The 11,205-nt window shown below is 41.5% G+C and overlaps 1 protein-coding gene across 1 annotated transcript in view; it reads left to right on the top strand.

Annotated features, from left to right (window-relative positions):
* Positions 1-294: 294 nt before the first annotated feature.
* Positions 295-11,205, top strand: part of TGFBR3 (transforming growth factor beta receptor 3) — a 109,043-nt gene continuing 98,132 nt past the window's right edge. Inside the window, exon 1 of the mRNA XM_030953894.1 lies at positions 295-481. The gene's annotated coding sequence lies outside the window, so the exon portion shown is untranslated. The remainder of the gene's footprint in view (positions 482-11,205) is intronic.

The raw sequence follows: 11,205 nt of genomic DNA, 5'->3' as shown, positions 1-11,205 counted from the left end.
CCCCGGCTGCGCGGGGGTTTTCGAGCCGCTGGCTGCCAGCAGAGCCGGCCCGTGTGCGACTCCAGGACCCCCTCACGGCTCCCGGGGGGCGGGCGGGGCTCAGGTGTGGGACAGGACAGGACAGGACGGGACGGGCGGGAGCCGCGGCGCGCGCGGGCGGCACGCGGGCGCGAGGGGCGGTGGCGGCGGGCGGGGCCGTCACGGCTCCGTCTCCGCCCCGCGCCCAATGGCGGCACCGCCCGCGCCCGCCCGCCTGCCCCCCCGCGGGCCGCGGGGTTACTGCCGGGCCGGAGGCCGGGCGGGCGCACACGCGCCTCCTCCGCCTCCGCCTCCTCCGCGCACCGCGGGCCGGGCAGTGGTGGCCGGCGCTGGGCGGCCTTGGCGAGGGCTGCGTTCCCGTCCCGGCCGGCGGTGCCCATGGCGTAGCCGCGCTGCTGCGCGCCTGCTCCGCGGGACGCGGCGTGGACAGACCTGCCGCCGGGTAGGTGCGGCGGCCGCGACCCCCGCCCCGACAGCAGCGATTCGGGCCGGGCGCCCCGCAGGGATGCGCCGTCCGCTGGGACGGGCGCGGCGTGTGCACCCCTCGGGGTGTCACCGTGACCGGGCTGAGCGGGAGGGTCCCGGGGGCCTCCGCCGGGCGCGGGGTGCGGGAGCTGCCGGGGGCGGTCAGTGTCCGCACGCGTGCCGGGAGGAGCGGCTCGCCCCTCGGGACCGTGCGAGCTGCGGGCTCCCTGAGGAAACCGAGGGGAGAGCCGGGAGGTGGGCGAGGGGCAGCTACAGGTGTCCCAGCGGCGGTCACTGTGTCCGGTACGTGCTGGGTGCGCTGCGGGCAGAGAGCGAAATGCTTGCGGAGGCTCGCTCTGCTGTGAGCGACCGTGTCCTCGTACCCTTCATGAGGCCAGGTGAGAACTCGGCAATGCACAAGCAGATTATGAGTTTAGTGTAAGTGACAATAATACAAGGACCAGTATAATGCCCCTTAAGTGCCATTTCACTGAGGACTTGACATGTGGGAATTACTGCTGCAGATTTTGCAGGGGATGCACTGGAGTCAGGTCACTGCAGGCTTCTGAGTACGGCTCTCCTAGTAGTAACAAGAATGTGGCTTCAATGTTAGATGTAAATTAAGTAACTTTTTAAACGCGAGCTTTCCCCAGTTGCAAGTGCCCTTGCAGTTCCAAAGTCATGGGTGTCAAACCGCACAGGATGTGATCCTTCTCCCTTTCACAAGAAAGGACTTCTTCAGGTGTAGTGTGCGTGTGTAGTTATGCCTTTTCCACTTGCTGTGGATGTAACCAGATCTAAATCTACTTATCTCAGTTATATTAAGGTATAGCTGTTAAAATTGATTTGCTATCATTTATTATTTTCTTCTCTAATGTATGTTTATTAGCACAGTTCATTTTTTACAGAGTATTTCTGGTAGCGTTTATAAGTTCTTAAAGAGACACTTGGACATACAAGTGCCATGATTTTGTTCTAACAAAAAGGTTTTCTGTCTGGGTCTGTATTTATACTGATCTAAGTTTATGTATTTTTTGTTTGGTGAGGTGAAACAGGGTGATATTAGACCCCCAATGGAGAGAAAACCCAAAGTGAGAGACCTGCCTGCTCACTAACTGTGGCATCAATTAGGTTTGTCTCATGATAACCCACAGGACTGATACTATTGTAGTCTCATACATGGAAGACTTTACATGTGCAAATGAAATGTCTTCCCAAGACAAAATCTGTTTATTGCTACTTATGAAGATTACTTTATTTCCCTTACAGTGCATGCTTTTTTCCATGAATGCCTGCTACAGTGTGAGTTGGTAGCTGGGTTTTTAATTGGCCCTGCACAGGTATCCTGTCAAAGTATTCCCAACAAGAGTGTTAGTAAATGTTAATGGAAGATGCTTATTCATTTGAAGAGCTCAGTTTAACCCATGAAAGCTTACAGGGCTTGAGTTCCAGCTGAGGAGGAGCTGCTCCTCGAATGCTGACCTGGTGCTGGGCTGGGGGAGGAAGGGAGGGACGTGTGTTGGAGGGGGGGCAGGTCATTGGCTTCCTTCAGTGAAGAGTCCTTTACTCTGAAACTTGCTTCCCCCAATTGTTTGCTGCAGTTCAACCTTTTCAAGTTTAAAGTGACACTTCACATTTTTCTCTCTTGACATGCTTTCTGTCCCTGGGGAGATAATGTTTCGTTGTTGATTTTGATGCATGTTTTGTGTGTCCAGAGCCTCATCTAGTCAAAGTGTGTAAATGATATCCACCAAGGGTGTGTGTTCTTTTAAAAAGTAACTTTTAGTTGTTGTTCCTGGCACGCAAAACATATTTTCATACCCCAGCATCTTGATGCCTACCATAGGAACAGTATTGGGAAGTCAATTGCTAAACCAGCAGGGGGAACACAAAACTTGCTGTCTATAAAGTTTCTCCTCCTACCACAGTTGGAATTTATTAAAACGTTGGGCCTATACTTTTGATAGTATTTCTTTAGAAGGTGAATGCTAATTTACTTGGAACACCCACATACATTGAAATAAACACATTATTTTCAAATACTCATTTATAAATTTCCTCTAGCAGGCAGATCTCCCATTCTTCTGAATGCAATTTTTGTCCTATTAGCCATGATTGGCTTGCAAAAATACTACAGGTTTATGTGAGTGAAATTTCTCCTTGAAGATGTTTGAAGTGAATTAAACCCAAGAAATGATATTTTGAGTAATTCTGCAAAGTTTCAAATAATTAACTAGACAAAAAACTTTCATAATGAAGCTCTTACTAGATCACATATGATTGTATGTAGACATCTTGAGAGCTCAAGTTGACTTGCAAAGCAGTTGTATTTTCACAAGAAACTATTTCTAGTATTTAGGATTTCCATAAGAGAAAATATTTTTAGATATTCTGTTAGGTTTTAGGAAGTCATTACTAGCTTATTACTGTGGAGATCAGCTGATGGTCCCAGCACAGAGCAATAATTGTTTTCCTTTTTGGTTCATATTGGCATAATGATTAGGTCTTTTGTACCAGGAATACTGAATGTAAAGGCTGTTGCCAAAAAAGGTTATGTGGATGGCTTGCACCAATCCATATTGCTCTCTGGTCTGTGAAGTCTGGTGCAGCCAAATGGCAAATACTGAAGGTGTGGATGCACAAACAGATGGCTGAATGGGAATTTGCAGGGTGTCAGGTACTCCTCAGTAAGAGCTGGAGAACAGCCTCTCATCTGCAGTAAATTGAAGAATCTTGCTGCTTCTACTTGGGGTTAAGCCACCTTTCACTGATGGTGGGATGAAAACATGCCAAGGAGCATTTGGTACAGTGTAGCCAGTTTGCTGCCTGTGAGTGATAACAATTGTATATTCCACCAGCATTAGGTGTTAGACCAAGTACAGACACGATAGTGTTCAACCAAAATTAACAGTCCCAGGTCAGGTTTAAAGCAAGATATTTAAGCTCTGGTTCTGGAATGGCACTAATTGCACAGTGAGGTATAAAATATAGAGATATAAATGTATATAAAGTATATGCATATTTCAATGGCCATGCATTGTTCTCTAAGAGCATTACATGATGCTGCCTGCTACTAAAGGTACAAAAAGATGTATGTTAAGTTCCATTGGCAATCTTCATCTTCTGTTGTTTTCATGGAATCCCAAAACTTTCTCTCCAGATGGTTCTCTGAGATGCTGAAAGTGTACTTTGTAAAGCCAAACTGAAATTTCTGCTTTAATGTGATTTGAAAATAGTGGTAAATCTTTGCCTAATTTGTCTTACAATTCTTTTCTTTGATACCTCCAATAATATTGTGTGAAAATTAAAGACATGAATTATCAAGTCTTGGGCCATTTATGTGAATCTCAGAAAATATTATCTGGGATATAGATCGGAAAGATATTTGCAATCTATATTCCAGATAGTATTTTCTGAGATTAAAGCACGTTGCTTTTGATCTAGTTCCACAAAATATTTGTATATTATAAATAGGCATTACTTCTATAGCAGTAATATTTGTGGTGATTAACAGTGGTATGCTAGTTTCTAGCCACTTCATGAATACAAGCATGTTTTGCCATAAAAATGTACTAGCAAAAAGTAGTGCAGTTGGAATTGCTTTATCCATCACTGTGGATTTGCATTTTTATGTGCTGGCATTCATCCAATAGAGCAGCATTTCTTGTGCTTACAGCAACAATTAACTCTGTGGTAGCCAAAATGAAAGAGATTAACCAGATTTCAGTTATCTCTGGAAATCATGGAAAGAGGGACTTTATAGCTGCCATTTAATTTATATTCCATATTTTTTAATTTCAAGTATCACAAAATAAATGTCTTTAAAGAAGAACTTCCTTTTTGATCTTGATTATTGAAATAGTCATATTTGTTGAGTTCAGCAGAGAACATTTCATATATTGCATTTTAAGTTAATAACTGTTTATTTGTACTTAGAAATAATTATGTCATGGAAAGTATGCTAGTTTCTGATGTTTCTATAATGAAGTGAATGGTGTTTTTGAGGAAAATGTGAAAACAATTTCATCTTCATCCTGTGAATAGTACTTCAAAATGAGTGTAACCTGCTTATTATTAACAAATTTAATTGCATTATGTTTAGCACTTCTCTGTAATAATCAGTCTAATTTCAGTACACCAGTTGGCCAAATTCAGATTTTTTTTTCTTCTATCCTGCTGTAAGATGTTATAAAATTTTGAGAGTCAGCTGGAAAGGGCCTCTCTTTTAGATGATTTCTGTTGTGACCTTGCAAGAGACCCGTTTAGATTGCAGGAGAGCAGCTTATCTAGAGGTCTTTGGTCTGAAACAATTTAATTAAAGAGCTGCTGTGTAGAGGTTGTTTTTCTGCACAGAAGGCAATAGGGGCTGTGATACATAAGGTGGTGTTAGTGATTCTGAAGAATAGTGGCAATTCATTTATTCTCGGATTCTCCTTTGTAAGCACAGACATTTTCTGTTGGAAATTGGTGAGCTATATTGTGTGAGTCAGGGACAATAAAAAAATCCCAAAGTATCCAGTGAGCTTACTGTGTAGTATAAATTTGCTGAATTCATGTGTTTCTTTGCCAAGAAGCTGGAGGTGGACTGAAGACTGATATGTCCTCTTTTGCCTTACATTTGACAAGTAAGTTGTTAGACTGTAGCTGCATTTGACCCTGTGTGATTAAGAACTATGGTAGTATTTTATCACACATGTGATGCATTGTTTTTTACAATGATTTGAGTGAAACAAAATTCTGTTCTGCTTTCCAAAGCAGCTGTTACGGTGTTTGAAGAGAGCCTTTTCTTGTAATAAAACTACTGCATTAATGAACCAAGTCACTCCTCCAGTGTGTATAGCTTGTATTCTGTGATGGATTAGTTCCTCTCTCCAGCTGCTAAAATCACCACTGTTTCGAAATACTTGTAGATCTGGTGATTTGGTTCACTCCAGTGATGATCATATAGATGATAATTTCCTTCTGACAGAAAGATCCTTCTGACAAATTATTTATATGACTACTGGAATTTGTTGTGGTCTTCCTTCTCTCCAAACCTGTGCCCAAAAATTTTTTTACAGTTGTCATTTATACATTTAATGTAAAATGATTGAAGAAAATTCTGAATGGTAACGACTTTATGGGAGTGTTCTCCACTCATTCTGAGTGGAACATGCTAGTGATTCATACCTTGACTGAAGCAAATCCCCAATAAAGTGCTTCTAAATAAAAAATTTTATGAAAAAAATTTTGTTCCAACATGAATAGATTTTTCTGCTCAACAAATGGAGTGACACCATTTATTTGACAGAAAGTGAGAGGGTAGATACCCCTACACAAAGGGAAGCTCCCTTTGACTCCTTCTTTTAACTGTGTGTCCTTTTAAGGACTTCCCTATTTGTGTGGGAGAAGTTTCCTGTCTGTAAGATGTGCAGCTGAAAGTCTAGTAGCTAACAGATAACTTTTGGTGTGTTTATCTTGCGTTCTTGTATAGCAACCTGAACAAATAATCTACTAATCTGCCTGCCTGTTGGAGTTTACCTTATTCTAGGGACCAAAAGACACACTTCTTTTGTTGTTCTGTTTGGCGTTTTGTCCAAAATGTGGGTCTGATAATGCATGCAGTTAACTTTAAAATACCTAGTAGTTAATATTTCAGCCTGTTAATTTACTTCTTGTAGTATGTAATGGCCCATGGCAGTGAGGTGGGCTGGTTTGTATCACTTCATCTAATTCCCCTGTAATGAGAAGCACTGATTTTTCAATCCTGTTCATTTATTTACTGATGGTCTTTTGTGTTTGTTTTACCCTTCCCAAAGAGGATTGCATCCTTATACAGTGAACTTGTTTAATGCTGTAGTCTTGCTTTTCATCATACTCTTTGTGGGTTTCTCACAATTAACCCAGACAGTTGCTGGTATTTATAGGTCATGGTTTCAAAACTACTTTTCTGTGTACAAGTCATTCCAAGATTTTAAATCCACCACTGATGGATTTAGTTTTTTTTTCCTGGTCGGAAGGTTCTAGGTAAAATATTTCTAGATGCAATCCTATGGTTTTGCAGTTCAGTCTTGAAAAAAAATAACAGTGCCAAGCATTCATTAACAGCAATTTGCTGAAATCTTTTACCCTGTGTGGAAGAAGCCTTGCTGAATTGTTGGTAACTTTCCATCCTGCTGTGGCTTCAGTTCCGCAGAGATGCCCTCCCTAGGGTTATATCTGTCTTGATAGGTACATTAGAGCTGTTATCTGTTTAGTTGAGGTGCACAATTAGAAACCCAGCCAAGTAAAACTTAAGATAAATTAAATTTGTGTGAAGTTGTTGGCTGCTACTGTGTTTGTGAAGAGTAAGATAGTCCAGTGCCAGGAAACCTATTCTGTTTCCAATTAGAAACAATAAAAAAGTTGGTAATTAGTCCAAAGAAATTTAACTGTGAGAACGAAAGGCTGTAGAGATGTTTTTTTCATGCAAGTTAGGATGATCTTGCTTAGAGTGAAGATTCCTATTTCTATTGTTTTTGTTTTAGGGTAAACTTCTTAGAAGCAGCAAGTCCCATTTAAAAAACATGAGCTTAGTTCCTGTTAGTTGTGGTGAGATATTACTGGTTAATTGGGAACTTGAGTTTTATTTAAATGTACATTTGAGATTTCTTGAGTTGCCATGTTTTTATGTATGTATGTTTCTAGTTATCTCTGCTTTTTTGCTTTGTTCTGCTTCCTTAATGTGTATCAGAAAGATGGCATATAATTGTGCTGTTGGTGTTCCCTGGTAAGATCAATGAGATTTCTTGTCCATCTTCTAACTAGAAGGTGGAAGCAGAATGCCTAAAATAGTGTTGTCTTTCCAGGCAGGTGTTAAGGAGGTGCTGCTGTGGCCCAGGTGAGGTCCTGTTGTGGCTCCTTTTGCCTGTGAAAGAATAGAGTAGCTGTGAGCTGCACAGAAAATACACAGCTGGAGCTGGTATGAGATTGCAGATTGCTTGAGCCATTACTTTACAAGAGCTGTACAGCATCCCTGCCCTCTTGTTTTCTCCACTCCTTTTAGAGATGTCCTGATGTCGGAAGTGCCTGAAGGCTCTATGATAAAGGAAAAAATTCTGATTTGGTACTCAGATTACGTGTGGGGTGTTGGTCTTGTTAAACTCTGTCTGCAGTGCCATCTGTGCCTCCTCCTGTAGAGGTTCAGTAACCTCTAGGAATTTCTGCTGTTGTGAAAAAGCAATCTGTTCTAGTCTGCTCCTTGTGGAAGCCTTGTGTACTCCTTCTGCTCAAAGATGCCCCAATGCACTTCCTTCCCTTCCATGCATTGAAACCCTCCTGCATCCTGATCCTTTAAGAGACTGTTCTCTTGTTTACACTTGGTAAGCAAAACCTTGCCCTCAGCCTAGGAAGATTTAGCTGCATACCTCCCTGTGTTTGGGGGAAGGGAAGTCCTGGGAATATATAACAGAATGATATTTTTGGTCCTGTTTCTGTAAACTGTCTCTTACTTTTGTGCTGTATTATGCAGTGATTCTTCACCCAAAACTTGCAATGTCTGGTGTCATCTAAATTGACAGCAATAAAATCAGGTGATTAAAAAAGGGAAAGTTGTGAAGCTGAAGGGGAAGTTGGTTAAGAAATGATACTGAGAATAGACACCCCCATCCGCTTTCATTCCAGCTGTGGGCAAAATACGCACCAGGTAACAAAATCCCCCTCCAGTACACTATTACTAAATAGGTGGAATAGTTTCACATTTTTATTGGATTTATTTGTTTATATTTTTGTTCCTGTAATTTGGCAGGCTACATTGTAATACATTAATAAGAAAATAAATAAACAAAACACTAAAACAAAAATCACATGGAATAGAGGGGCACATTACTAAATGGCATAAACCAACTTCATTTGGCACTCTTCCAGTTCCCATAGCCTTTAACTGTGACTTGTTGAAATGTCCCATTACAAGCACAGCAGCATGTGAACTGCAGGACATCAGAGTTACTTTTTCCCTGGACTTTATGATATAGCAGGGTTTTTAGTTTTATTGCTATTCATATATTCCCTGAAAATGAAACCACTTTGTTGTTTCTAAACCAGAATCTGTCCCTTTATAGTTTATGAATAAGTTACTATTTTGAGTTCTGAATGAACTTGTGGGACTTTGTGTAGATGTCTTGGACATAGACATTTAAAAATACAGACAAATTTTTGATTCCACGTGAACATTTGCTAATCCTACTAATCAGCTTTGCTGCCTGTATGTGTGCAAATTGTGCAGAATTGACATGATAAATGTCACCTAATAAGTCTTCAGAAAAGCATTTTTAATAGGAGTTGGGTTATAAGCAAGCCCTTTTACTGTTCCTAAGTTTATAGAACTGCTCATATATAGTTAACTATTTGTGGGATTATTTCACTTGAGATTGGGTGTACTTGATTACAAATGTTTGCCTTATTTACTTACACAGGGCATGCATGTATTCACGGCGTTCTCACAGGGAAGCAGCTTGGACAAGTGGAAGAAAAACCGGTTAAATGAGTGAAATGGTTGCCATGCGTAAAACAAGCAAACAAAAAGTGAAAAAGCTTTGGCTGTGAAGGCGGCCTTGGATGGCCTAGAAACTTGGGTTCACGTTGCTATGGCAAAACAACACAAAGGGACAGATCCTGCTGGCTTCACTCAAGTATCCCCATTCACTTTGTTGGGACTTGTGATGTGACTTGAGAGGAGGAGGAATTTTGGCTTGCTTTGGTAGAGAAGTGTTTGTTAGCAGTGTTGTAGAGAGCTGTGCAACCTCTGGCACCACATGTGGAAAGAGGAGGGAATTACCAGTCAATGCTGATAAGGCAGAGAGGAAGTGGAAGTTATTCTTCAGGCAGTAAAGGAAAAGTTTAGACAACAAGAAGGGTAGAGTTAAGGCAGGGGAAGAACTTGTATGGGAAAGGCAGGTGCTGATTAATGAAACAGATGGTAGCTGTTGGGGAAAGGGCTTCAGGGAACTGAAGTAAAAGGGGTAAATAAAACAAGATCCCAATTCAGTGAGAAATGTGGCAAATTCCTATGCTAGAGAAGCGTTTAATGGGAAACAGAAACACCCTAGAATCTGTGGCTCTGGCTGCCTGCAGGTTGGACTGGGCAGAGAAGCTTTGAAGAAGTAAGCAAAAATAAATTTACCCAGAGAAGAAAAGTGTGTAAAAGTTGAAGCTAAGGAGACTGCTGATTTCAAGAAGACTGCTGCATAATAGGGACTTGGCTGAGTAGAAAGGTGCTCTAATGTCCTGAAGCCTGAACCTAACCCAGGGTGTACTACACTTGTTCATTTTCATTTCTAGTTCTTCAAGCACTTCAGAGCAGAGTCCCATCCCCTCTCCAGAGAGCATTAGGCCCATGTGGGGGTGGAGACATTTCTGCTAGTGGCAGAACAGTGCAGAATATAATTTCTGAGTGACATAGACCACAGAGCCTTATGGTCTGGGAGTGCCTGTCAGTAAGAACTGGAAAATCCATAGGGAAAGATTGTTTTTTTTAGGAGTAAGCATCATGCTTCTAGCCTGTGAATTCTTCCATGTTGTTGTAGTATTAAAGGTGACTTTTTAGTTCAAAGCCTAGCTTTAAAAAATCCAAAGACTGAAGTTCTGAGGAAGATGAGTAGCAGATTTTTACAAAGAAAACTATTTATGTATGTGAAAGGCAGAGAGAAAACAGTAGTGTACTCAAGTGATTTGTGTTTCCTCTGCTGCTGGCTCTAACAAATGTAGATTGCTTTAAGTACCACTGAATTAAGGACAACATTTGTTGTCCTCTAGCTTAGCACAGCAATGAGATCTGTCCTTCCAGGCAGCACTTTGGTATCTTTCAAAAGCACCATGCTTTTCACTGGGTTCTAGCTAAGCTTTATGCATCAAAATTCTCATGGGCACCAGAGGCTCCTAGCTGAAACCAAATTCAAACCTCATGCTTTCTCCTCTGCTTGTCCTTATGTACTTCAAAATGTGTTTCCTCCCCTTCCATTTCCCCAGTCTTCTTTCATACCTAATAAAAGCTAGTAGTAGTCAGGTTATTCCTGATGTTCCCAGCAACATGTATTCCTGATTTGATCTGCAGATATGTATTTCTCAATAAAATAGGGTCTTTGTGCTTTTTAGACCCTCACTTTTACTAGGACAAATGGCCTTTACAACAGCAGATTTCAGTTAAAATGACCCCATAGTCTTGAATGGTTTTGATTCAGATGCCCTCTTTTGCCAGCCTTCCTTGTAGCTTGTTGTAGTAAAAAGCATTGGCATGAAAACATTTAATAAACCCAAAACTCATGTCTTCTCTTCTCTTCCACATCAGGATTTTTTGGTTATACTTTTAATATGCCCTTTCGTGATCTCATTTACAAAAATAGCCACCCAGATATACCCCAAAGGAAAAGATGATTCTCTTGGAAATTTCTTCTGGATGTCAAGTTGGCTAGCAGTTGTGTTTACTTCTTGGGTAAATAGTTTAGGTTCCTTATCCTTTTGCACAGCTTTCTTCTCCTGTTTCAAGGGAAATAGCTTCCTATTTTGTGGACTGGCTTTTCCTAGTTTGCAGGTTTCACATTTTTTCAGTGACAGAAGGTCTCTCACTGAAGCAAAATCTGGCGGATTTTGCACCACAACTTAATTTTCTCACTTTTTTGTTGCTGTTGTTTTTGGTTTGTTTGGTACTGTCAGATGGTCACTTAATAGCAGCTTAGTAGCTGATTC

This window comes from Camarhynchus parvulus, chromosome 8, assembly GCF_901933205.1.
Source record: "Camarhynchus parvulus chromosome 8, STF_HiC, whole genome shotgun sequence".
In the NCBI taxonomy this organism is placed as follows: Eukaryota; Metazoa; Chordata; class Aves; order Passeriformes; family Thraupidae; genus Camarhynchus; species Camarhynchus parvulus.
The sequence above is the reverse complement of the archived record's forward strand: the minus strand, read 5'-3'. Positions and strand labels throughout refer to the sequence as shown.